Source organism: Pelodiscus sinensis, chromosome 6, assembly GCF_049634645.1.
Source record: "Pelodiscus sinensis isolate JC-2024 chromosome 6, ASM4963464v1, whole genome shotgun sequence".
NCBI classification, from domain to species: domain Eukaryota; kingdom Metazoa; phylum Chordata; order Testudines; family Trionychidae; genus Pelodiscus; species Pelodiscus sinensis.
The window spans coordinates 42,347,189-42,374,190 of NC_134716.1; the positions used below are offsets into that span (position 1 = coordinate 42,347,189).

The following is a 27,002-nucleotide window of genomic DNA, read 5'->3' on the forward strand; positions in this document are numbered from 1 at the left end:
TGTTTGGAGTAAAACTAACTCTCTATAACAGAGTGGCAGGGTTATTTTGTTGACACATCCTGTTCTCAAATGTCAGAATCCTGAAGAGAAATGCCGATGAATTCCTTTCGACTCATTGCAGCTGGTGGGGCTCCTTAACGTTAGCCTAGACATAATGGATGTCTGGGCCAAATGGCTATTTGAGTACAGAGGGGTCTAGGTAAAGACACTTGTTCTCTCTCAGACCTGGATAGCCCTGGGATTTAGAGGGCTCATGCTAGAGTGACTGCTCTTCAGTTCCTTCCCTTTTTCCCCAAACTCAGTATTTCCTCACCCACAGAATGCAGACCCAAGGTGTGAGGTTGGGCAGAGAGGCCTTCATGATCTCAAAGGCAGAGAAAAGTATGCTGCAGAACTACTGGTCCTGACTTCCATTCCTGCACAGATCTATCTTCTCTACCTAACCTCTAATCACTTTGCTGAAGATCACCACCTCTACCCTTTCTCTCTAGTTCTGCCTGACCAGGCTCATCGATGATGGCGGGCAAAGCGGAAATTGCACAGGGGCCCAGCATTTCAAAGGGGCCCGGAGTTCCTAGCTGCTACTGTGGCAAGGGCAGCAGCTGGGAGTTCCAGACCCCTTTGAAATTCTGCAGAAGTATCACTCCACAGGGCTTTGAGGGCTAGGGGGGAGCACCCATCACCATGCTCTGGGTGGTATTAAGGGCTGACCACCTGAGGTCCCCTTCCAGGGCATGGAGCAGTCCCCACACACATACTTTGCTTCAGGGCCCATGGTGGCTGTCAGCCCTGCTATGCCTAACAACTCCTGTGGTCTAAGTAAAAACTCATTGGGTTCACCCAGGTTTATATGTCCCCTCAGCCTGTTTGGTGTCAGTGCAGTTTCTATGGATATTAGGGGAGGATATTTCCTGGTATATTTGTAGGATAATAGTTTTTCTTCCTTATAGGCATTTCAGGAGTTGTCCAAGTCTGAGAATATGAAGGCCCCATTTCTTTCTATAGTCTTAGCAGTGGTTTGAAGGTGTTATTGCAGAGGTTGCTTAGGCCAGGTTTACACTAGACCTGGAAGGTTGGCTTAAAGTACACGTCAGCTACATAAAATACATAGCTGGAGCTGACTTAACTTAAGCTGAGCTTGGCGGCATCCCTACAACGGGAGGCTTATAGGAACAAATGCTCCCATTGGCTTCCCTTACTCCTTGTGACTGTGAGGAATACAGGAGCCAGCCGGAACTGCCCTCAGCGTTCTATTTATGGATCTTGACTAGACCTACTGAATCAAATGCCAAAGGAACGACCTCTAGTACGCAAGCAAAGATGTGTCCTTAGTTACAACAGTTGTGGTCCTGGGACTACTGAAATTCATATACTGAATAAAGTGGATTCTTTTGTAAATTACTGTAATTTTATTGTGATGCAGCTTTTCTTCTGTGTTGATTAAAACATTGCTGTGTTTAGATGACTCTATCTCAATCTGTTATTTTATATTGTGGCAGTGAAACAGTGGCCACACAGGATAATATTGGTGATAGGTGACTGTGAAAACGTTCTTTTTTGGTCAAATTTATCACAATGTCTATTTACCAGTGTCAGAAACGGAAGTGTTACCTTGCTCCCTAAACATTTTCTATGCTTTGTGTATACAGTTCCACGCACTTGTTTTATCTTACGTGGCATGAAAGCAGCAGTGTATTGCCTTGTTTCACTTTTTGATTACCTGCATGATGAATAACAAGTGCAACCAAATGGTCACTTGTTATTGCTATTTTCTCAAAGAGCTCAGTCTTTCATGCTAACCTTGTGCCAGACTATCCTGATAGCTTCCTTTGGAAAGATACTTAATTTACAAGACAAGGGAAATGAAGTGAATTTAGTCTGTCTGGGTTTCAGTCAAGCATTTGGTATAGTGCCACACAGGAAATTATTAGTTAAACTGGAAAATATGGGACTACTACATAAATTGTAAGGTGGGGAAGAACTTGGCTAAAAAGAAGAAAACAGGTTGTGCTTACAGAGAAACTATGTGGGGAGGGGAGGAGTTCCTCAAGGATTGGTCCTGGAACAAATCTTATTTAATGTTTTTTATTAGTGAGGAGAAAGACCTGGGTGTATTAGTCAATCACAAGATGATTATAAACCACCAATGTTACACAGCATTGAAAAAGGCAAATGCAATCTTCAGGAAAGGTATTGCCTCTAGATAAACAAATCTGATTAACTTTTATAAACACAAAATGTTGTTTATGTATTTGCACTTTAACCTTTTGACAGCACTAAAATAAAACCCTGGAGAGATCAAGGCTCCCACAGAAAGGATCTGCTCAAGTGACATGGCCTTTCACTTCTGGAGACTTGCAACCCAATTTTGTCCATGGAATAAATTAGTTTAGTGATCTCAGTCTCGTTCCACTTCGTAGATATATTTCTATGTCAAAAAAGCAATGAGAGTCTTGCCCAACTCAGCACAACTGTCATTTTCTTCAACAGTAGCCAAAGACATGGATAACAGAGGTGTTAACAATGCAGGCCAGACCTGTACATTCTGGAGGGAAGGTGTGCATGCTAGGCAATCCCTTTGTCTCTCCCATGCACATTAATTTGAAAAAAAAAAAAAAAAAGTAAAAGCCAAGAGTGACCAATCACTTCTATAAAAATAGTATATGGAAATTTATTAGACCTCATGAAAATACCTGTCCCATGTTTCTTCTTTGTTTAGTGCAATAACAGAGTTTCCACATAAATCCAGCAATAAAATTATTTCAGTTTATCCATATCCAAAAATGTAGTAAAACTTTTTCTAAAGTAACAGAAATGTTAAACATAAAACCAGAGAGCTTCTTAGCAGCTGCATAGGAATTAGTTCATACTTGCACAGCTCTCCCAAATTTAAACAAAAAATATACCACATAAAGTGTTATGAATCATTTTTGTTTTCTTTTTCTAATGGGTCTCCTATACTATCTCAGAAAAAAATAATTTTTGTTGGAAAGACAAAAGGTGATCTCTTCTCTATCATCTACTTCTTTTTTTAGGAAATGTCATATATCATCTTGCAATTACATTTGCACTAGCTCACATTGTTTCCATTGAGAATTACATGAATATTTGCAAAGTGTTATAAGCCATGATGATGTGCTCTGGTATCTGATGTGGCACATGCGGTTTTTACAAATTTAAAATAAAAAGGTATGGTTTTAAAAATACTAGAGAGCAAAAGAAAGTAAAGGTGAAGATTTTTAGTCTCACACTTTTTTAACAAATACTTTAAACAGATCTCATATTTTACAGTGAAATTGCTTGGGATATAATATAGCTGAATTTTTTGGATTATTTTCATAAAATAACTGAATAACCAGGTAGGATGAATGCGGTTTTTTTCTCTACCTTAAAAATTAAACTGGGTCAAGTCCAAGTTTTTTTTTTTCCTGTGGTGTTTGGGGTTTCAATGGAGGCTTTTAACATAAAAGAAGCAAGCCAAAAAAAAAAGTTGGCACTAATCTGTCTTTTTGGGTAGTTATTCACTGTTGTAAGTACTTAAGTTTCAGAACTGCAAATGAAGGAAAGAATGTACATGAATTTAACAACAATCTCTGTGATTACATTGGACTTATATGGTGAGATAGCCTATGCCACTATGAATTAGAAATGTGAATAAAATCACAAGAGTAAAATATTTCACTCTAGGTCACACAGCTCATTTTGATTAATATTTTGATCTTTTCAGAGTCCTACTGATATTAGCAATATTGCACTATGTCTGCTACGCAGGTCTGAAAGCAGAATTGTGTCCTGAAAGTTTACATTTGTTCCAGGTTTACATTTGTTACCACCAGAGCAGTGTAAGGAACTGTAACACCATGTCTGGGGCCAGAAAATTCCTAGCAAGGACTCTGATAAACTATCCTATTAAAAGTGGCTAGATACCAGAGTGAGCCAGGGAATAGGACATAAGACTGGGAATGAGAAGATACAGATTATTCTATTCTCAGCTCTCCCTTGAACCTTATTTTTGACTATGGGTAGGTTATTTCATATCTTTGTGCCTGAATTTCCTCCCTCTTTTTGAAAATTAAGGATAATAGGCCCAATTCTCAAAGATACTTAAACACATAACTCAGATAAATGTTAGTGGAAGTTAGGAACCCAAATATCTCTGAGGATCTGAGTTAAAGACTTTTATGTTTCTTTGTAAAACACACATGAATTGCATTATATTAGAGCTGAGTATTTTAGCCATGCTGTGTGCCTATGGAATTTGAGGTAATACTTCACTTGTACTGTATGAATGAAATCTTAGCCCCATTGAACACAGTGGCAAAACTCACATTAATTTCAATGGGGCCAGAATTTCACCATCTATGTATTTACTTGTCATCTGAAGAAGTGGGTTGTGCCCACGAAAGCTCATGATACCATCTACATGTTTTGTTAGTCTTTAAGGTGCTACTCGTCTATTGTTGTTTTTTAAGTTTTTCCTGTTACAAACTGACTCGGCTACCCCTCTGAAGCTTATGTATTTATATTTAGACCTGGGCAAAATCAGGAGAAGGTTGAATTAATTTATTGAAAAGTGAAGTTTTGGTGTGATCAAAAGTAGCTATGACTAAATGCTGAATTTGACAGTTTTGGCTGTAAAGAAAGCATTTTGGTTTCAAAAAAAATTAATAGTTCATTTGAACCCATTCAAAATTAAATGATTTGACTTTCCATTTTGAACTGTTTCATTTGGAAATTTAGCTATATTCAGTTTCTTAAAATATCAAAAAGGTGGAATCACAAAAAATTCTGTTTTGGTTAAAACAGATTTTTTTTGCCACTCAGCCATTGAAACAAAAAATCAATTAGTCACTCATGTCTACTTCAATACTGAAATATCTGAGTGCTTCAACTTCTGTGTATGTAGTGATTTTCATGTGACAGTATCTGGCTAATTGAGTGAAAATTGTGCTGTCTGTGGAAGGGTCCCTGACCCTTAAAGCTCCTTTTTATGTATGGTTGCTCATTTTAGTCTCAAAGTTCCTGAATTTCCATAAAAAACTGCTACCCTTCACTTTTTCTGTTGAAAATAACTAACATCAGAAATGAAGACTCATGAACCTGAAGTTATAGAAAGTGAAATTACAATGAAGGGAGGAATCTCAAACATCTTAACTCCCCTGTTAAGTCTTCCTTACAAATTGCATCCTGCATTTGGGTTGTTGGCAGTCTAAACTATATGGTGATGGGTTGTCTTTTTCTTTTACTTTAAGTTGAATAATAGTTTTATTGCTTTTGTGTGGTTAGCTCTATGACTGATTCAATACATTTCTGTCCTCCATTGAAGTACATATCTGACGTTCAAAATCTACAGCAGGAAGAAATAAAGTAGTTTATAGAAAACAAAAATAGGTCACACTTTAATATAAAATTCCAGTTATGCTTTATTTAACAATCATTTAACAAATAATTAATATATGTTATAGGTTGACCCTCTCTAGTCCAGAACTCTCTGGTCCGGCAACATCCATAGTCTTGAAGGCCACGGATGTTACTACCAGAGAGCCCCTGGACCCGTGAGTGAGACAGAGGAGTCCTGCCCTGTTAGTCTGCTGACAGACCCCAGCAGAGCCAGAGGCCAGCAGCAAAGGGGCAGAATTGACCTCCCCTGGTCAGGCAAACTCCCTCGTTCAGGACTGATCAGGTTCTGAGGGTGCCGGACTAGGGAGGTCCAATCTGTATAAGCATGTTACAGCCATGAATAATTTGTCTTTCTGATGGGGATAAATACATCAGCAGAAAGTATTATATATGCTTCTAACTATGGGTTTAACTCACTTCTTGGCCTGTTGAATTGACTCTGTGACAATCTAAAATAATCAATTAACAGTTTATTGAAACCTGTCAATCAGCTATTGATCCTTTACCCATTGTTTAAAAATATTGTAGTACATTCACCTAAAGTATGACCCCAAAAGAGCTAGGTTGCCTTACTAAGAAAAGCAGTTATCGTTCACTCACAAAATCTTCTGTTCAAAATCTACAGTGCTGTTTTTCATGCAAGGATGAGCACTTCTAGGATAACAAAGTATGCACTAGCTTCAGCTTATAATGTCTGCCATCCCCTGAATATTGGATCAAAGAGATTTTTTATGGTATCTTTTAGTCTGTGCAGCAAGGTATCAAGGTGCGCTAGATACATCAGGTAACATAACCAGATCCATTGGTGGGGATGGGGCAACTAGCGTAGGGCCCAGAGATTCAAAAGGGCTCAGGGCTCCTGGATGCTGTCACTGTAGCAGCAGTGATGTCCATAGTCCTGTGCCCTTTAAATTGCCACCGGAGCCCCATGCAGCATGTTCCAGGCAATGCCGAGGGCCTCCTGGGGTAGGTGCAGCATGCTCTGAGCAGTGTTGAGGCCTGTCTGGGGTAGGATAGCTCCTGCTCCACCTCTTCTGTCTGAGACCCTGCTCCTTCCAAGGACATGGAGCTAGGCTTCCCACTGTCCTGAGGCCTGACAAGGCTGACAGCCCCACTGAACATGGATTTTCCTCTCAGTGTAGGGTAACTGTCTGTCACTTTTTACCAGGACTGCCCCGTATTTAAGCTCTCTTCCAGGTGTCCTGACTTTTTTTTAAAAAGGAGCAAAATGTCCCATAATTACATGCCCCTGCTGGTCCTTGAATTCCCCAGTCAGCGTAGCTGCAACAGCCTCCTATTTGTGGCTGGCAGTAAAGCAGGCACATGGTGTCTGGAGTCAGGCAGGGTGCTCAGGGAGAAACCAGATAGTAGTGTGTGTCTTCCTTCCCTGTGCACACTAAAGAAGGGGGAAGGTCTGCCAGTCTTTCCAAAACATGGGGCTGAAGCCCACACTGCCAGCACCTACTCCAGGCTGAAACCCCTTTCTCTGGTAGCTCCCACCGCTGGCTGAAGCCACATTCCCAGGCAGCCCTCGCTATGTGGCTGAAGCCCCGTTCTCAGGCAGCCCCTGCCACGGGGCTGAAGCCGTTTCTCTGCTGTAGGGCTGAAGGGGCTGAAGCCACATTCTTGGGTGCGGCACCTCCCCCTTCCTCTCTCCCCTCCCCGCAGGTCTCAGCCCTGATCTCAGGTGACCAGTGGTGAACAGCAAGACGAGGACAAGGCAGGTACTTCTAAACAGCAGTAACCATCAATTGTAAGAATATATTTTAATGTTGTACCTATTATTAGTTATAATAATGCATAAGTCTTTTTAATGGGTGCTCAGTGTTATTTTGAAGGTTTGTACTGCATAGTCCTGGTTGATTGCCATTGAACTCACTTAAATCCGAGCGATTTACCAGGTGTCCCATATTTGGCATTGGGAAATATGGTCAGCCTATCTCAGTGGATGTTTTCTCGCCCTCCCTAGCAGTGTCTCATACTATTGGAATGGGTGCACAGGCATCTTGAAGTTTGCTATCACGCTGCAGAGAAATACGCATTTCACTTTGTTTTCACAAATGTGCAGACTGCATTTTGTACTGGAACACAACAGTTTTCCACTCCCTGCTATGCCCTACACTAAGACTTGCTGGACCAAGCCCTGAATGCACTACTAATAACCAGACCCAGCAGGAGATAAGGCTGAAATCAGCTGAAGCCCTAATCCTGAACTTTACCACTTGTGCCAATCTAAATTAATCCTTAATATTACTTATATTTATTTTTCTCGTGTGGACTAATTGTTTAAAATTCAAGACCTCTGGAAAAGAAAAAAAAATTTCTGACTTCGTATCTGTCATTAGTAACAAGAACAGACTGCCTTTCAAAACAAATTTATTCGCACAACAAAGCTCTGTGCATTTCACCTGATTAATCATATCAGAAATCAGCATGTGAGGTCTCCAAAAGTATAATCCCTACTGCACAACTGGAGCTCCCCGCTGGTTCTGTCTCCTTATTGACAGTCATGCTGACCAGAACTTTTTCATTTGGAGGAAATCATGAACCTCAAGAGAAAAGAAAAAAGGAGCTGATTGTAGTTAGTGGTCAAGTTGCCATTCAGGTCTAAAATATGTCTAGAAGGGGAAGAAAACCTAAAAAGTAAGAAGACAAAGGATGAAGATGTGGTGAAAGTCTAAAGAAGTTTATTCTGTTTTATTATACCTTGTTAGAATCTTTCCTAGAGGATGATTCCCATAAAATTCATAGGGGAAGCAACACTCTATTAAGAGGACAAAGAAATCTCAAACAACTATATCCAGATCTATTTCTTTTGTGTCTTCTGGGCAAAATAAAATATAAACATTCTACAATAAATAAAAAAGTTGTATATATCTATAGATATCGATATTTTAGAGTGTGTCTGTCTGTTTATGTGTCTGTCTGTGAGTCCATTTGTTCAAAAATTCTTCCTAAACGGTAAAGAGCTAGTACCACCAAATTTTGTATACAGATTCCTCCTCTCCTAACCTTAAGCAAGATCAGGGTTTGGTTGTGCCAGGAAGAACTGAAAGCCCTGGAAAAAGGACAGTTTTCCATAAGATGCAAAGGGAGGGGCTGCTGTTTAAAGGGAATCATAGAATCATAGAATCATAGAATAATAGGACTGGAAGGGACCTCGAGAGGTCATCGAGTCCAGCCCCCCGCCCTCAAGGCAGGATCAAGCTCCGTCTACACCATCCCTGACAGATGTCTATCTAACCTGTTCTTAAATATCTCCAGAGAGGGAGATTCCACCACCTCCCTTGGCAATTTATTCCAATATTTGACCACCCTGACAGTTAGGAATTTTTTCCTAATGTCCAATCTAAACCTCCCCTGCTGCACTTTAAGCCCATTACTCCTTGTCCTGTCCTCAGAAACCAAGAGGAACAAATTTTCGCCTTCCTCCTTGTGACACCCTTTTAGATATTTGAAAACCGCTATCATGTCCCCCCTTAATCTTCTTTTTTCCAAACTAAACAAGCCCAGTTCATGAAGCCTGGCTTCATAGGTCATGTTCTCTAGACCTTTAATCATTCTTGTCGCTCTTCTCTGTACCCTTTCCAATTTCTCCACATCTTTCTTGAAATGTGGCGCCCAGAACTGGACACAGTACTCCAGCTGAGGCCTAACTAGTGCAGAATAGAGCGGCAGAATGACTTCACGAGTTTTGCTTACAACACACCTGTTGATACAACCTAGAATCATATTTGCTTTTTTTGCAACAGCATCACACTGTTGATTCATATTCAACTTGTGGTCCACTAAGACCCCTAGATCCCTTTCCGCCATGCTCCTTCCTAGACAGTTGCTTCCCATCTTGTATGTATGGAACTGATTGTTCCTTCCTAAGTGGAGCACTTTGCATTTCTCTTTATTAAACCTCATCCTGTTTACCTCTGACCATTTCTCTAACTTGCTAAGGTCATTTTGAATTATGTCCCTATCCTCCAAAGAAGTCGCAACCCCACCCAGTTTGGTATCATCTGCAAACTTAATAAGAGTACTCTCTATCCCAATATCTACATCATTGATGAAGATATTGAACAGTACGGGTCCCAAAACAGACCCTTGAGGAACTCCACTTGTTATCCCTTTCCAGCAGGATTTAGAACCGTTAACAACAACTCTCTGACTACGGTTATCCAGCCAATTATGCACCCACCTTATCGTGGCCCTATCTAAGTTATATTTGCCTAGTTTATCAATAAGAATATCATGCGAGACCGTATCAAATGCCTTACTAAAGTCTAGGTATATGACATCCACCGCTTCTCCCTTATCCACAAGGCTCGTTATCTTATCAAAGAAAGCTATCAGATTAGTTTGGCATGACTTGTTCTTCACAAACCCATGCTGGCTATTCCCTATCACTTTATTACTTTCCAAGTGTTTGCATACGATTTCCTTAATTACCTGCTCCATTATCTTCCCTGGGACAGACGTTAAACTGACCGGTCTATAATTTCCTGGGTTGTTCTTATTCCCCTTTTTATAGATGGGCACAATATTTGCCCTTTTCCAGTCTTCTGGAATCTCCCCTGTCTGCCATGATTTTTCAAAGATCATAGCTAAAGGCTCAGATACCTCCTCTATCAGCTCCTTGAGTATCCTGGGATGCATTTCATCAGGACCTGGTGACTTGCTGACATCTAACTTTCCTAAGTGATTTTTAACTTGTTCTTTGTGTATCCTATCTTCTAAACTTACCCTCTCTCTGCTTGTATTCACTACGTTAGGCACACCTCCAGACTTCTCGGTGAAGACCGAAACAAAGAAGTCATTGAGCATCTCCGCCATTTCCAAGTTCCCTGTTACTGCTTCTCCCTCCTCGCTAAGCAGTGGGCCTACCCTGTCCTTGGTCTTCCTCTTGCTTTTAATGTATTTATAAAAGGTCTTCTTGTTTCCCTTTATGCCTGTAGCTAGTTTGATCTCATTTTGTGCCTTTGCCTTTCTAATCTTGCCCCGGCATTCCCGTGTTGCTTGCCTATATTCATCCTTTGTTAGTTGTCCTAGTTTCCATTTTTTATATGACTCCTTTTTTATTTTGAGATCATGCAAGATCTCCTTGTTAAGCCAAGCTGGTCTTTTGCCATATTTTCTATCTTTCCTACACAGCGGAATTGTTTGCTTTTGGGCCCTTAACAACGTCCCTTTGAAATACTTCCAACTCTCCTCAGTTGTTTTTCCCTTCAGTCTTGCTTCCCATGGGACCTTACCTACAAGTTCTCTGAGCTTATCAAAATCTGCCTTCCTGAAATCCATAACCTCAATTGTGCTGGTCTCCCTTCTACCTTTCCTTAAGATCATGAACTCTATTATTTCGTGATCACTGTCCCCTATACTGTCTTCCACTTTCAAGTTCTCAACTAGTTCCTCCCTATTTGTTAAAACCAAATCCAGAACAGCTTCTCCTCTGGTAGCTTTTTCAACCTTCTGAAACAGAAAGTTGTCTCCAATGCAGTCCAGAAACTTATTGGATAGCCTGTGCCTCGCTGTGTTAGTTTCCCAACATATGTCTGGATAGTTGAAGTCCCCCATCACCACCAAATCTTGGGCTTTGGATAGTTTTGTTAATTGTTTAAAAAAGGCCTCATCCATCTCTTCCACCTGGCTAGGTGGCCTGTAGTAGACTCCTAGCATGATATCACCCTCGTTTTTTACCCCTTTTAGCTTAACCCAGAGACTCTCTACACAGCTATCTCCTACGTTCATCTCCACTTCAGTCCAAGTGTGTACATTTTTAATATACAAGGCAACCCCTCCTCCCTTTTTTCCCTGTCTGTCCTTCCTGAGCAAGCCGTACCCTTCCATACCAACATTCCAATCATGCGTCCCATCCCACCAGGTTTCTGTAATACCAATGATATCATAGTTGTATTTATTGGTTAGCAATTCCAGTTCTTCCTGCTTATTACCCATACTTCTCGCATTTGTATATAGGCAGCTAAGATACTGATTTGATCTTGCCTCCCTGTTGTGCCCTGACCCTCCTTTCTCCTTGCCATTATAGGCCGTAGTCCCCCCCATTTCCAACCCATCTCCCAGTCCCGCACATTCAGCACTTACCTGTGGGCTTTGCTCACCTGCCCCCGACAAACCTAGTTTAAAGCCCTCCTCACAAGGTTAGCCAGTCTGTGTCCAAACAAGGCCTTCCCGCTCCTGGAAAGGTGAACTCCATCTCCGCCAAGCAGTCCTTCCTGGAAGAGCACCCCGTGATCAAGGAAGCCGAATCCCTCCTGGCGACACCATCGTCGCAGCCAGGCATTCACCTCCAGGATGCACCTCTCTCTGCCCGGGCCCCTACCTTTGACAGGAAGGATAGAAGAGAATACCACCTGCGCTCCAAACTCCTTCACCGAAGTGGTATGAGAGTGGCCACTAGGGGCAGCGAGCCCATAGGGGAGAGCTCTATGCAGAAGAGTATCCACTGTGGGCAGCTGTATCACCAAGAGAGTGGCCAGCAGGACAGAGGCTCCACCATCTTGCCTGCCACCACCCTGGGAGGGACAAGGCAGGAGGGAGAGAGGCCCTACCAGCCCAGGAGGGGCCAGAGAAGAGGAAGAGAGCCCCTGCTGGCTCCCAAGGACAAGTTGGCGGACAGGGTGCACAGTCCTGCTGCCTTGGTCTGCCCCCAGAGAGAATCCGGAGGCCACTCTCACCCCTGTGCCCTGATTCCTGCAACGTGTGTCTGCTGGTCCTAGCTCTTACCATTTAGGAGGAATTCTTGAATAAATGGACTCACAGATAAATTTGAATGCAGCTTCCTTTTATAACTTAATGCAAGGTCAGGTTTTATTTGTGCCAGAATAGTGGGATGTGTGTACAATTGGATTGTTTCTCATAATAGGGAAATGGAGGGGTCTGGCAGGAGGGCATTTAACTGCAGAATGACCATAGGGGCCAGAGATAGGGATCAGGACAGCTATAACACCTTTGGGGCAGGTGTGGAGAAAGGGACAGCTATCTACTATGTATTTCAGAGAGTTTGTTTGTGTGTCTGTTTGTGTGTCTCTCTATCCCCCAGCCCAGGCACAGGGGGGACATGTACTCCTCCCCTGGCTGTGCCTGCTGGAGCTGCAGTGGCCATAGATAGATGTTTCTCACCGAACCCCAAGCTGCTTCAGTGAGAGAGGACTGGGGGTGGCCTTTCTCTGTTGGGCAGCCTGCATACTGAATCCATCTCCCCCTCTTCCATCCCAGAACAATGATATAAATGAAGAAAAAAATTATTTGAGCTAAGGACCTAATGCAATGCTGGGTAAGCCTTCTAGTGCGTGTGTGTATATACATACGGGAAACAAAATGGTTCAAATAGAATTCTATTACCAACTTTGTTAAAGATATTAAAAAGGTGAATAGTCTTGCAGCACCTTAAAGACTAACAGAACACGTAGAAGGTATCATGAGCTTTGGAAACAACCCACTTTGTGCCCACGAAAGCTGATGATACTATCTACTTGTTTTGTAGTCTTTAAGATGCTACTAGACTACCCATTGTTTTTTTAAGTTTTTCCAGTTACATACTTGCTCGGCTACCCTCTGAAGATAATAAAAAGGGGTTTTCAACTATATTCAGAACAAAAGAAATCCTCATAATGATGTTAGTTCAGTACTAGATGGAAATTGTAGAACTGCCAGTAATAATGCAGAAAATGCAGGAGTGTTTAATAAATATTATTGTTCTATATTTGGGGGAAAAGACAGCTAATGTATTCATATCAATGATAATGAAATTCTTCCCTTTCCCACAGGAATTCAGGGGCATATTCAGCTAATAAAGCTAGTCATTTTCGAGTTAGCATGTCTAGATAACTCACAGCAGAAAGTTTTAAAACAGCTGGCAGAGAGACTTTCTAGACAGTTAATGTTGATTTTTAATCTGTCTTGAAACACAGGGGAAGTTTCAGAGGACTGAAAGAAAGCTAATATTGTGACAATATTTAAAAAGGGTAAACGGCATGACCCTGTAACTACAGGCTTGTTAGCTTGACATCAATCGCGAGCAAAATATTAGAACAGGCTAGTATGGGACTCGATTATATTTTACTCTCCTTTAATTTTTTTATTAATTAACTGTGGATTTAGGAAAAATAGACCTTTTCAATCCAACTTGATTTTTCTACAAGTTTGGTTGATAATGGTAATATGGTTGATGCAACACTTTGGAAGGCATTTGATTTTGTACTGCACAATATTTTGATTAAGAAATTATAATGATACAAAATCAACATAGATACCATTAAATGGATTAAAAATTGACAACTCGATAGGCCTCAACATGTACATGGGAAATAGACATTGAAATCTCATGTTTCTAGTGGCGGCTCAAAGAAATCAGGTCTTGGCCCCGATGCTGTTTAATGGTTCTGTCAGTGACCAAAAAGAAAACTTGAAATAATTGCTAATCAAGTTGGCTGATGACTCACAGACTGGGAAAGTGGTCAATAATGAAAAGTGCAAGTCACTGATACAGAGCCATCTCTCTTGTTTGGTAAACTGGAAGAAGGCAAATAATATGGGCTTCAAAATGGCCAAATGTAAAGTTTTACATTCAAGAACAAAGAAGGTAGGTCATACTCAGAAGGAAAGCAATAGCCCTGAAAAAAACTCCTACTAAGCAACATTTAGAAATTAAACTGCAGTTATCAGCCATAGAGAACCTGAAGAGCCAGCAGAGAGGTCAAATACCTAACACGTGCCATGCACATCCAAGATAAGGAAGTGAAATAATAAGAGAGGCGATAAGAAGAATATGTAAACATCACATGATAATCAGTTGTGCTGACTCCAGTCTTCTAGATAGACAGTATGCAACTTGCAGGTCAGGGCACAGAAGAAAAAGAGATAGATTTTTATTAATGATTACAGATCTCAGAGAACAGAGATAATCCACTCTGGGGAGCACCAGATCCTCCACCTGCCCTGGGTGGGAGCAGGGGAGACCTGACAATAGCTCCTCGCTAGTGTCCCTTCCCCCTGGGGCATACCAGGAAGGGTAGGTGGAAGGTCCAGGGCTCAGCACAGCAGCCTGTGCCCCATGGGAGGCTCTTACCAGGGCCCATCTCTGGCTTCTGACCTAGCCAGGGGATGGAACCTCAGAGGGGAAGAGAGGGAGGGAGGTGCAAGTAGGCAGCAGGGCTAAAACCTATTCTAGCTCCCCCCACTGGGAAGAGACTGGTGTCATTAGCAGGTCTTATGCTTTTTGGTGGGGGATTCGCTCACCCCCTCTATGTACTGAAGCCCCTAACGATGATGCAACCACTCCTGCCCAAAGCTACTACACCCATGGTAAAAGTGGGAGGGCCATGGCCCCCCTGATACTCCATCCTGGTTCCGGCACCTTTGGGCCCTCACAGCATGGGAAACCCAAATGTTCTTTGTGCCAAGGGCCCCAATACATTTTAATCTGCCTCTATCCAGGGGTTAGGTCAGCTGTAACTATCTTCTTTATGGTGTGCATGTTTCAGATAGGTAAAATCTCTCCAAATCTCCCTAGCTCTGCATGCTTGGCTGTAGTTCCCTTCACGTCTCTTGCATACTCCATATTCTTGGGCTTGTGAGAGGACTTCAGGGGGCATTTGTGTGGCTTTCCCATGGTACCACCACTAAAAGAATTCTCCTCTGGATGGATACAAGGCTTCTAGGGGGCCCTTTTATGTTGTTGACAATGTAAAGGGACAAGAGCAGGAGTGACAATCACACCCACAAAGGCAAGGTTGAGGGGAAGGGCTGGAGTTCTCGTTGCTCTGAGAAGGTGATTAGTGCAAGAAAAAAATATAGCCCTAAAAGTGTTAATTCACACACACAGTGTCAGGTTTCCTAGCCCCACAGAAGTTTATGGGAGTTTTCTATAATGCTCTACTCTAATTTTCACCAGTAGAAAATGACAAGCAAAGAATAACCAGCTCTCTGCCCAAGATACTTAAAGAGTAAAATGGAGCAAAATTCAGGCTACATCTAGACTGTAGGCTTCTTGCACAAGAAGCTTTTTGCGGAAGATCTCTTCCACAAAAACTTCTTGCGCAAGAGCGCAGCCACACTGCAAAAGCGCATCGGAAAAGCAATGCACTTTTGCACAAGAGAGCATCCAGACTGAATGGACACTCTCTGAGCAAGAAAGCTCTGATTGCCATTAACAGAATGGCCACTAGGGCACCTGTGCTTCTTTCAATAGGCTGTTTTTGTGCCAAAAAAACCGTTTCCCGTTCACACACACCTTTTTGCACAAGAGCTCTTGTGCAAAAAGGAGTTATTCCTCATAGAAAGAGGAATACCTATATCGCAAAAAAACCCTCTGTTCTGTCGATTCATTGTAAATTTTCTTGCGCAAAAACACGCTTGAGGTGTGGAGGCTCCACGGGTTCGCGTTTTTGCGCAAACACCCTGTAGTGTAGACATAGCCTCAAGCAGTGCACAGATGTCACATTTAAATGAGCACAAAACCCTACAAGCTGGATCTGCTTTGTATCACGAAGATCTGGTTTAAGTCAGCAAACATATACTTTTTGTTTGTTTTTCTCTCTCTGTCTCTTACTACTTATGAGGACCTTGCATTTAGTGTTGCAGAGTATCTTGTAGATGATATAGATGCACTTTTTAAATAATTTCCAAATCTGACTATTCTGAATTTTAAGAAGATTGACTGAATTCTCTGCTCATGTAACTCGTTGTGACCCCATTGAAATTAATGCAGCTGCAACCATTTGCAGCAGTGGAGAATTGGGACCAATGTCTTCTGCAATAGGTTTAGCAACATAGCCATAAACTTCCACTGTCCAGTCATGAAAATGCTCACAAATATCATTTTATGGGTGAGGCTTCCAAAACAGTTGGTGCAGCTCTAACTTTGCTCCCATTGAAGTCAATAGCCCTTCGTCTAATTCTACAAATCTCAAAGATCAACATCCTTATATTTATTTAAAGATGCCTATTCATAAATTAGTAGGTAATGCAAAGAAAGAGAATATATTCTACACAAAGAATGGTGTGGCACTCGTAAGGAGACAAGCCCTGCTGACAAATGTTGTAAGCAGATCAAATCAGGTCCAAATACCCACAACCCACATAATGGTCCCAGATCTCCACTTCAGACTGTGTAGCTATCTACAGCTATATTAAATGGGTATAATATTGGTACCTTCTTGCCTTAACATCTATGAAATGTATATTATGGTCAATGTTTCCTCTAATTTTTTTCCATCCATGTGCAGAATACATTTTGTTATGTGCACCACCAAGGCACGTGCAGATGTAGAAACACAAGCTGCTAGCTGCAGGCTCTCTGCTAATCAGCCAGACAGCTTTTGAATATCTCCTAGGTGGCTACGCAACTGCTCATCTTGCAGGGAATGCTGATTATGGCCATCTGACCTGATTTTCTCCATAATACAGGACACAGAACCTTATCCAATAATCATTCTAATTTTGTTTGTGTTTATCATTCTCATTTTGACAAAAGGCAGAAGAGAATTTATACTCAACAGATCAGACTGATTCCTGACACCCACTCACTGGAACGCAGCAGAACAGGGACACCTACTTTTTAATGGTAAATATGCAAGGATAATATCAAATAGGTGATAAATAAGCAAGGATAATGTGCTCATAATATAAATGTGTCTGGCATGACCTTGAAGCTGAGCTACTTAATGTCAAACAAAAATGTACAAGTCCATGAAGACGGACTTGAAAGAAACTGACTGACTATATATAGCGGCATATTTTGTAACAATAAGAGATGTTACAAAATATGATGGTGAGGGAAATCCAAGCTGCTTAAAAAAAACTATGCTGAATGTGCAGAATAAATATTATTCCAAAAGTATATCCAGAGTAATACAGATCCCACACAAAATGGTCAGAATTAGCTAACGAATTAAAGGTTATTTAAGGCTTGCAAAGAAACAGGAAGCAGCGGGGAGGAAAGAGGAGGAAGAAATGCTAAAACAGAACAACAGACAAAATCTTTGAAAAAGAGACAGCAAAAGTTGATGGGTGGAAAAAATGTCCATGACTAACAGAGCCAAAAATCATTTAAGAAGGAAATTAGAATGTTGGACTGGAATGAAGTGAAATGTCAATGAAAAGAAGAAAAAAAAAGCAAAGCATTATATGGAAAGTTTCTGAAATATTTACAAGGTATTTATGTATTTAGGACTCATCCATAATTCCCTCCAGGGGCTCAGGGCAACGCTGTAGCAGGGAGAGATGCCAGTTGCTGGGGGCAGCAGGGAGGAGTCCCACCCCGCCGATCCCACCATGGAGCTGCCTCAGCCAGTGGAGAGGATCCCTGCCCCATTTGCCCCAGCAGGAAGCAACTGCAGCTGGTGGAAGAGAGCTGCACCTCCCAAGCCCCAGCATGGAGCTGCCACAGCTGGTAAAGGGGAGTCCCTTCCCACTGGCCCCAGCATGGAGCTCCCTGACCCATCTTGGGACCCCACCAGCCCTGACCACTCTCCTGCACCGTAAAGCTCTGATACTCAGCTCCACCCCAAAGCCCACATCCCTAGCCCAGATCCTGAACCCCCCTCCCATGCCCCAACCTCCAGCTCAGAGCCCCCCCCCCCCAAACTTGGAGCCTTCTTCTGCAACCCAAACCCCTCATGCCCAGCCCCACACCAGAGCCTGCATTCCTGCCAGAGCCCTGGAACCCCTGCCCTCTGCCTTAGGTCTCAGTCCCTTCCAACCTTTGGTCCAGCCCCCTGGTCCCACCCCCCACCACACGAATTTTGTTATGTTTACCACCGTGAAGGTGAGGTGTCGGACATCACCTCCACATTGGTGCACATAAGAAAATTCATTCTGCTCGGGGTGGAAAAATTAGGAGGAAGACTGGCTTCATCGTAAAAGATATTATGTCCAGAATCCTAGATAAATCCAAGATCAAGCAGCAAAAGCAGACATCCTTATAAGAATACTCTTTCCACAAAGCAGAATGTTGTGGAGTAGATCACCCACTGATGGAAACTGTCATAGCTCCAAATGAGGTTATGACAATTTACCTAGCCGAGGGTCTGACCCTGTGCATTTAGTGTAAAATTGCTCCCCACATCAAAAAATAATTTTGCAGAGATTTAATGTCATTCAGCAAAGCAGAAGCACCACTCATAAATGTTAAACAGCTGTTTACCTTAGATTGTTAATACAAAGCAAGTCAGAAACTGGCAGAGTAAAACAAATGCCAGTGTAGAATTTATTACATTAATTGTGGACAGCTGAAGAGTTATATGAAGAACTGTGGTATATATCTCTTTAGCATTCTTAGAAGATCAAAACAAGAGACAAGTCAGCTGTTCAACATCAGGTGAAAAACTTGTGTTTACAAAGTAACAAATGTTACCCTAAGGGCTAGTTAAAAGTACAAGGGAGATGTTTGCCCTCCAATGGTCCTCCAAAGCCAAATATACTGGAAATCTTTATTACCTTGTTTCAATTATTCTTTTAACTGATTTGTTTCTGAAGCACACATTAATTTAAAAAGACCTCATTGTTTTGGGAACACAGAAAATGTATCTGTTAAACAGATCTGTTCCTCTTTTATTCAAACCTTGATGGAATTTTGGCACTGAAAAGCTCATGATCAGCCTGTTATCCATAGTTAAAGCAGGGATTCCAACTATTTTTATATGCTCCATTTTTGACAACTTTAACTGCAGTTTTAGCCAATAAGTCTGAAATTTCTCATGTGTACTCACTGTGCCAGAGAAGAGCCCGTGATGTGTTTAAGGGAAACTGGAGTCTACGGGAGAGACATAGTTCTGTTATTTCGGTGTGCTGCTCTGTGTTGTTTTACTGCTGTGGAAAGACAGGAAAGGATTGTCAGAACTATAGAGTCAGCCTTACTGGTCACCACCAGAATCTTTGTTAAAATTCCAAGAAAGCAGTCACAAGTGAGAATAGGAAAAATCCTATATTTGTCACTTCCACTGATAAGAGGGTAAGTAAAAGTAGTTTGGGATTGCAGAGGTTGAAGAGAAGACCAAGTATTGTACAATGATCCCGGTCATCTCCACCTACAAGACAATCCCTCACCATTCAGGAGAACCAGAGTCCTAACACTAAAATGAAGTTTATTGCTGCCATCATTTATTCTCGGTTTTCTTCTTGAGGCTTTTATGGACTTTTATGGACTTTTAATTACTTTTTTTTATCAACATGTCAGGTATTCCACAAAAGACACCATCACAGAGACTTTTCCTTCTCTTTCAAGCAAGCACTTAAATATGTTCTCCTTCATTAATCAAATATATCTTGCAAGTGATCTACCAGCGTTTTATTAAATCAGCTCCTTTCTGAGAGCAATTCTAACATAAACTTTCTCTAATTTGTAAAATCTCATGTAAATTCCAGCCAACTGGAGTACAGAAAAAGAGAGGGGGCCGACTCAGAGAGTAGAGTGGTACTTTAAGAAAGGATTCAATTCCTGACTGAGTCTAGCTTGACCCCTGGCTCTGGTAGTTGGCAGTTGACTCTGGCGCAAATCCATGGCTTTGTTCCCCAGCCTGGATGCCGTTCTGCTCACTAGTCCTAACTCCTGCTTTTACTAGCAGACAAGATTGCCTACATCTCAGTCCACAACAGATAGCAAGTGTGAATTACCACAGGCAAAGCCTGAGTAATACTGATTCTCCTGTAGACTATATGAAGGCTAGTGACATTCAGCCACATCTCTGATGGAGTGACTCCTAAGCCTAAATCCTAGGGATCTCCACAACTAGAGTTTCTTCTCCCTAAATTGCCAGTCAAAGCCTAATTAAGCTTCCTTGTGTTGTTGAGAGTGGAAATTTGATAATATAGTCAAGCCTAGGAGACTGTTCATATTGATTTTCAAGGAAATCTGTTTTGATGACCATCCTTGGCATTGAATCATGCAAAAAATATTATCCACACCAGTCAGACTACAAAGTCATCATTAAAACTAGAAACTACAGCATATTCAAAGCAGTCCAATTTGCTGATGATACAGAATTGGGTTGAATGGAGCAAAGAAGCTAACACACACAGCAACAATTAAAAACAAAGGGATTTAGGGGTTTTTTTGGAAATAGGGCTTGATATATAGCAAATCAGAGTTCCATGCTAACAAATGGGGCATCCTTTGCCTTAAGCTCACAGACAGAACTGGCCCTCCTCAAGACTCTCTGTCAACCTAAGATTGCTCATCTTTCTTCACAAGCCCATCTGAATCTAAAGGACACTGAATGCTCTGGGACAAGATTGGCAATAGCACACAAACAGCTGTACACATCTGGCACATAAGTGAGTTGCTGTTTGTCATTCACCTATCTACAGAAAGATTTGGGGAAGGGATGGATTCCCATATACTTATCTAGTGTTACCTGTCCTCCACAAAAGAATGAGTTGGAGATTCTGCTCAGGCCTTCAATTCTGAGCCTTTATTGGGGTTTGTTACCATTTTCCCAGAGAAGATTAGATTCATTTGGCTATAACTGGATGAGCAATATACAGTAAATAGAGGTGTGCAAAATGTTTTGTGCCAGATCTTCAGATCTCTAATTATGGCTATGAACAGAAAAGCAGCTTTAACATTAGCACATTTTGTACATGAACTCCACATGTAGCCTTGTTATATCTGTTGTGCTGTTCATGCACATATATACATTTTTACTCCATCACTCATCACAACCACAGGAAAGTGCACTGGATTCCATTCTGTATTACCTTCCAACCGCAAATGTTCCTCTCATTTCTAATGCCTGAATTTTTATGAATTTCAGGGGGTAGCCGAGTTAGTCTGTTACAGAAAAAAAAACAGCAAGCAAATGGTCTGGTAGTACTTTATAGACTAACAAAACATGTAGATGGTATCATGAGCTTTCGTGGGCACAGCCCACTTCTTCAGATGACCAGAGTTATGATTAGAGGATAAGAAAACTCAAAATAAATAGGAGAAGGGAAGGGGGAGAGGGGAAAAGAAAGATGTTCTGTCGCCCACCCCCCTGCCTCTCTGCATAAAGTATCAGGAGAAAGGGTGCTAAACCTGAGTAGATAAAGATCAAAGTCAGTGGATGGATAAAGCAGGAAGGATACCAATCAGAAAGTAGTTAGCACCTTCATTGATAACTTCATTTATGACTGACAATGTTGCTGGAGGCAGAATTAATACAGCATGATTTCCATCCTTGGACCTGAGTTTTGTGAGTTGCCAAAGTATATTTTGACTCATACACTGAGCAGATTTGGTACTCAGACATTTCTAGGATCTAAAGAATTATAATATTGACCTCAACAAGGTCTCTCAGATTTTTATGGTATGTCAAAAAGCAATTAGACCCTTGAAGCTGGCCCTTGCCTTCTAACTCGGGTTTCCTCTGGGGCTTGAGCCTTGGGACTTTTTGATTGCCGTGTAGACTTCCAGGCTGGGGCAGGAGCCCAGGCCGTAGAAGTCTGCAAGGTGGAAAAGTCCCAGATCTCAGATTCCTGTGTGAGCTCAGAAGTCTATGCGGCAATGAAACACTCTCACAGCCTGAGTGCTATGAGCCCAAGGCAGCTGGCACAATCCAGTCACAGGTGTCTAGTTGCTGTGTCGACATCCAGTTTCAAAATGCTCTGCTGTCCAGGCTTTTTTCTGTATTGGTGATTTAGAGAAGATCTACAACAACAACAATCAACATTCTGCTCCAGGTTCACTGGGAATGTTCATAGCCACGATTCTGGGTTGAGCCCATCAGTACTTGGATACAGGATTGTCTGACTCACAGGTAGAAAGAAGAACTAAAATAGCTGCCAAGTTATCTAGGAGAAACAAAGTAGCAGTACATGTGTCAGAAGAAAATCTCATCTATTTAGTTCCCCATTGTAATAAATCTTGTCCTTGGCTCAGTTACATACACAGCAGCTCCGAAGATTTAACAAGGGATGATTAAAAACCAGCTTTCAGTATGTTATATTAAAACTTCAAAACTCCTCCTTTGCAGCAGATGAAAATATTTGCTAAACTGGTTTGATTAATCACAATATTAAGCCAAATATTTTCCATAGGGTTTGTACCACGCCTTCCTTGTGTGTACACAAAATTGAATGATGTATACATACATTCCTCCACTCTTGGCAGGTGTGATCTTTTATGAGCTTCCAAAACCTCCATACACATATTCAATGGTGTCAAGTATCAGAGGGGTAGCCATGTTAGTCTGAATCTGCAAAAGCGGCGAGGAGTCCTGTGGCACCTTATAGACTAACCGAAGTGTTGGAGCATAAGCTTTCTTGGGCAAAGACCCACTTAATCAGATCCATATTCAATGGGATGCACACAATATCAGTATTTGACTCCTGCCAGGCATCAGGCAATTGCAACAGCATGGAGGCAGTCTTTGTGGGTTTCTTTCTATATGAAACCCTACCAAAAAGAAAACTGGTTTCACACTTGATGAAAGAAGTGTTTTATTTTTATAAAAATTCACAAAAGCCTGGGACCAATGGCTGAGATCAGACTGAAAAGGCTTAAGAGCCAGTCGTTTAAAAACCCTCCACCGGTATAAAAAATTTAATATATACATATATTGCCTAATCCTGCCCAATGTGTAGTACTTGACTCCAACTCACCAGCCTGTGGAGGATGGTATTGGTGAGTCATTGTGCGGGCACAATGAATCTATTACACAGAATTGAAAACTGGGTCCCTTTGTGTCAGGATTCCTCTCTGCCATGACAGCTAGGAAAAGGCTACAATCCCTCTAGCGATCTTCCTCCTACACCATCATATACACACACATCACTAAAATATGCTTTGTTTCCAACTCAGCTCTTATCCTTACCTCATGAAGAGTATGTCTACACTGCCATCCTAGTTCGAACTAGGGTGGCTAATGTAGGCATTCGAAGTTGCAAATGAAGCCCGGGATTTAAATATCCTCGTAGAAGGAGGTGTACTGGTAGTTCGAATTAGAGAGCCTAATTTGAACTACCTACTCTGTGCCACATGTAGCCGCGGGCACGGAGTCCGCGCTAACGGGGATTTAAAAATGGCGGCACCCGGCAAGATGCAAAGGAAGCCCAGGATATTTAAATTCCGGGCTTCGTTTGCAACTTCGAATGCCTACATTAGCCACCCTAGTTCGAACTAGGGTGGCAGTGTAGACATACCCAGACTGTATTGCATCCCATACTGGATACTTCTGGGACCGCCCCCCCCCCCCCACATACACGTACATCCTTTCCTTACCAGACTGAGTCCGCTTAGATTTGATGGGACAGATTAGGGTATGTTTGTGCAGCATTAAGTGACAATATGAGCCCCTTATGCCTGAGTAAACAGGGCCCAGAATATGTCCCTTAAATCTGGGTTATTCATCTACCAAGTAGCTCACATCCTGAAGTCACTGACATTGTTACATACACACATATAGGCTGTGTCTACACTGGCACCTTTTTCCGGAAATGCTTAAAAAGGAACAGTTTTCCGTTATAAGTATTTCCGGAAAAAGAGCGTCTACATTGGCAGGATGCTTTTCCGGAAAAGCGTCCGTGGCCAATGTAGACGCGCTTTTCCGGAAAAGACTACTGTGCTGTCTACACTGACTCTTTTCTGGAATAGTTTTCCGGAAAAAGGACTTTTGCCCGAGCGGGAGCAGCATAGTTTTTCCAGAAAAGCAGCTGATTTCTTACAGTAGATCGTCAGTGCTTTTCCGGAAATTCAAAGGGCCAGTGTAGACAGCTCGCAGCTTATTCCAGAATAAGTGGCCCAGTGTAGACGCAGCCATAGAGAGAAAGAGTTAAGAGCCTTGGTATAGGCATACAATATATTCAAGACTCCAGGATGTCTTCTCTTTGCTTGCAATTTGGTTTAGTCTAGTAAGATTTCAATTTTGGATTTTTGCCTGTGTGTCACAAGACATCATTTCTGTCATCAATTCACTGATGTCATTCAGAGACTGAATCCCAAACATCATCTGAAGTGAAAGCATGTGATTGCATGTCCATTTGGTTTCACTTTCTTGACTTTCCAGGGTATAGCAACTACAGTAATAACTGACTGTGAAGTACTACTGATTGGAACTCCTTGGTCTGCCATCCTCAACACCTGACTAGTTCCAAACAAGGGAGTTTCCTGGACCAAGGGAAGTCAATGACAGTCTCTCTGCTGCGGGCCTCCAGGCTCTGCTCCCAGCCACTGAGCTCTGCTCCCAGGCCCTGCACCCCCACCCCAAGCTCCAGGCCCTCACCTCAACTGCTGAGCTCCAGATCGAACCACCAGCTCCGGTCACTGGCCACTGGCTCCCTGCCAAGCTCTGTTCCCAGCCACTGACTCCCTGCTACTAGCCCCAGCTGGGCTTTGCCTCCAGGCCACTGGCTCCCTACAGCCGGCCCCAGTGGGGTTGCTCTGCCTCCCCCTGGCCACTGGCTCCCTGCAGCTGTCCCTGGCCCAGGCTCCGCTGTCCCCACCCCAGTCAGGCTCCAGCCCCTAGCCCTTGCTGGGCTCCAGCCCCAGCTCCCAGCCTGCAGTCGCTGAGCTCTACTCACAGCTCCCAGCCCTGGGCTCCCCTCTCAGCTGCTGCCCAGCTCTCTGACCTGGCAACATCTGAGGCCCTGCTGCACCTGAGCACCTATGAGGTCCCCAACAATGCCGGACCATGGATGTTGCCAGACCAAAGAATCCCAAATGAGAGAGGTCCAATCTGTAAAGGTAAAATCTTTAGCTCATCTTTTAAGCCTTTGACTGTTCGATTAGAAATTCCCAAATATGAATATCAGTAACTGTTGTCTGCGACTGACAAATTTCTCATAACATTTGTCACTAACTCAGGGTATGTCTACACTACAAAGTTAGTTCGAACTAACGGACGTTAGTTCGAACTAACTTTAATAGGTGCTACACTAGCGCTCCGCTAGTTCGAATTTGAATCGAACTAGCGGAGCGCTTAGTTCGAACTAGGTAAACCTCATTTTACGAGGACTAACGCCTAGTTCGAACTAGCTAGTTCGAACTAAGGGCTGTGTAGCCCTTTAGTTCGAACTAGTGGGAGGCTAGCCCTCCCCAGGTTTCCCTGGTGGCCACTCTGGCCAACACCAGGGAAACTCTATGCCCCCCTCCCGGCCCCGGACCCCTTAAAGGGGCACGGGCTGGCTACGGTGCCCGTGCCAGGTGCAAGCCTGCCAGCACCCAGCTAGCAGACCCTGCACCTGGCACGGCACAGAGCCACCCACCCGATGCCCCCCAGCCCACCCCCTCTTGCCGGGACCAGGCTGGCGGCTCCCGGGAGCTTGCCCTGGACCGCAAGAGGCGGGCACCTTCCTGGGCTAGTGCGGACATCGTGGACCTCGTCCACGATCTCCGCACTAGGCACAGGAAAGCGGCCGGCTAGGGCAGGAGAGCTGCCAGCCTGGCCACCCAGGAGCAGGTGTGCATGAAAATCAAGGGGGTCCACTGAGACCTCCGACACTGAGCCCTGAGCTTACAATGGCCGTCCTGGGTCAGACCAAAGGTCCATCTAGCCCGGTAGCCTGTCTGCCGACAGCGGCCAACCCTAGGGACCCTGGAGGGGATGGACCGAAGACAGTGACCAAGCCATTTGTCTCGTGCCATCCCTCTCCAGCCTTCCACAAACTTTGGGCAGGGACACCACTCCTACCCCCTGGCTAATACCACTCCATGGACCCAACCTCCATGACTTGATCTCACTTCTCTTTAAACTCTGTTCTAGTTCTAGCCTTCACAGCCTCCTGTAGCAAGGAGTTCTGCAGGTTAACTATTTGCTTTGTGAAGAACAACTTTCTCTTACTAGTTTGAAGCCTGCTACCCATTCCTTTCCTTTGGTGTCCTCTAGTCCTTCTTTATGGGAACTCATGAAGAACTTTTCTGAATGCACCCTCTCCACCCAACCCCTGCTTTTAGAGACCTCTATCCTGTCCCCCCTCCGTCTCTTCTTTTCTAAGCTGAACAGTCCCAGTCTCTGTAGCCTTTCTTCATCTGGGACCTGTTCCCAACCCCTGATCATGTTAGTTGCCCTCCCTTCTCCCAGCCTTTCTCTTCCCCTCTCCCACCTCCTTTTCCCAGTCTCCCCCAGTTTTTTTTCAATAAAGACAGAGTCAATGTTGGAAGAAACGTTATCTTTATTTTGTACATCAATAAGAAGGGGAGCTAGGGAAGGGTAAGTGGAAGGAGGTGAGGGAGGAATGGGGTACGAGCCCCCGATGGGGAGGACTGGGCTGGCTCTGCGGGCTTCTGGGGGTGGAAGCTCTCCTGCAGCCCCCCAATTACCCTCTCTCCCCAGATGGCAGCCTGCGGCAAGTGCAGCCGGGCTGATGGCCGAGTGGTGTGATGTGCCCAGTGTGGGTACTCCGGGCACTCCAAGCCAGAACTTCTTTGCAAGCAGGGCACCCCTTAGAACTGTGTGTCCGGGGTGGGAGTCGGGACCCTTTAAGCGCAGCCCTCGGCTAGCCTGAGACAGCATCTCCATGCTCTAAGTCCTCCTTTTATGCCCTGCCGGCACTGCTTCCGGCCATCCTTAAGCCCTGTTCAGAGTCCACTCAATGTGGACTTGCTAGTTCGAATTAGCAAAACGCTAATTCGAACTAGTTTTTAGTTCTAGACGCCTTAGTTCGAATTAGCTTAG

At 43.2% G+C, this 27,002-nt stretch overlaps 1 long non-coding RNA gene across 3 annotated transcripts in view; it reads right to left on the minus strand.

Moving 5' to 3' along the window:
• Positions 1-19,226, minus strand: part of LOC142829856 (uncharacterized) — a 67,172-nt gene extending 47,946 nt beyond the window's left edge. For 2 of the 3 annotated variants that reach the window (XR_012904726.1, XR_012904727.1), the window contains exons 1-2: positions 19,122-19,224; positions 11,494-11,731 (exon numbers count right to left, since the gene is read on the minus strand). This is a non-coding gene — a long non-coding RNA (uncharacterized LOC142829856). Of the gene's footprint in view, positions 1-11,493; positions 11,732-19,121 lie in introns of all 3 variants that reach the window. The other variant, XR_012904728.1, reaches the window with a different exon arrangement.
• Between the last annotated feature and the right edge of the window lie 7,776 nt (positions 19,227-27,002).